The following is a 1,711-nucleotide window of genomic DNA, read 5'->3' on the forward strand; positions in this document are numbered from 1 at the left end:
AACGAGATGTTAGCTACATGTTCAAAAGAGCGCGAATATGTTCGCATGCCAATAGGAGCATTTTTCCGCTGGTAATGCTTTTACTCATTAATATGAACGTTCTGTTTTTAAAAAATCAGTCTGATGACGATCATAACGATGGAAAGCAGTTATCAAATTGAATAAACAAATTTACGATCAAAGACTGTTTCGGTTTCAACGTATTCTCAAACACTGGATCAGTGTTACCTTCATGGTGATCGTTTCACCCCTCATTATTACTGAATAACCATGTATCAGCAAAGAGTGCGTGGAAGTTTTATCCGGTATGTGAAAGTGCGCGGCAAGCTGCTTTGTCCGACTAAACTGCCGCCGTGTTATACTGCAGTTGTTGTGCATTGTAACGATGTTCGAGAAAGGTCTTAAGAGAATCTGCTGTTAAAAATGTCATTTTAAAAATAAAAGTGTGTCCAATTTCTATTTTATTTTTCACCAAAGTCTTACTTTACGATTATAGATTACTGCACTCTTTAGAATGAAATAGACTCAAGCTCTCTGCATATTACCAAACTAAATCGACAAATTACTCCCCATAGAATTTCTAGGAAAAGCACTTACAAGAGAGCTTGACCCTAGGCTTATTCAACAGCATTCGCCGTTTAATGTCACATACAACGTATATTTATTAGAACCATTCAGAAAACAACCAATACAGTTAAACAAGTAATCAATTAAAAAAGATTACTTCAAGCCATTAGCTAATCCAGAACTTCTTTTACCAATCTCAGAAACAAGTAATGTGAATAATTAATTACACCATAATCAATATTAATAGGTTGGTTAATATTTAGAATAAAACTGTACATTAAATTTTTTTTAAGAGAAAGTCCAATTCATTTACGACGGGGAACCAGCTGCTGAGGCACAACTAGACAAATAAAAAAATTGCACCCTTTAGGAAATTTAACTGGATCATATTCACAAGAATAATTAACATTTGACCAACAATATTGCTTTAGAGAAATATGTCCAAGAATAACATTATGAAGGAAAGACTAGGTGCATAAAACCGTTAATCAACAACGTAACAGACCAGATACAAGAACGTGAAACTGTACCGCAAGCTGCTTCATGGGACATGAAAATTAGACTTTTAGTTTTTACATGAAATACTAAAGTTTCCAACCACAGTGAAAAAAAATCTTAACTTTGTCTGTTAGTTGTGTGGACTTGTTGAAACAGACACAATAAACAGACGGAGGCCCTGGGATGATCAAGCTGTGTCGCCTGATGTCTAGGTGTCCCTTGCGGCGCAGGCGTGTTAACTGCTTAGCTCGACCCTCTCAACGACCCAAGCGTGGGCGATTAACACAAATCAAGTAGGCCCGCATAAGCAAGTACATACAACGAGGACCCGAGGCAGGCATAGGATAGCAGAGGTACAAGGAAAAACTCACCTATCTGCACAGACGGGTAGACCAAATTTGAATTACAGTATAAATACTAAATTTTCGTTAACAGTCCTTGAACCAGGCCGCTTTGCTTGGGAGGGACACAGATTTAGGCAATCGTCCGAAATACCTGGGCCTTACCATCTTGAAACCTCAATAACACGAACAGGTTCACAGACGCAATAAAATGAAACTAATCTGCTTACTAGAAAACTTAAATATATAATTTGCAATAACATGCTCAGTAGGTTACTAATATACATCACCGACATCTGTAATGC

The sequence above is a fragment of the Schistocerca cancellata genome, chromosome 6, assembly GCF_023864275.1.
Source record: "Schistocerca cancellata isolate TAMUIC-IGC-003103 chromosome 6, iqSchCanc2.1, whole genome shotgun sequence".
NCBI classification, from domain to species: Eukaryota; Metazoa; Arthropoda; class Insecta; order Orthoptera; family Acrididae; genus Schistocerca; species Schistocerca cancellata.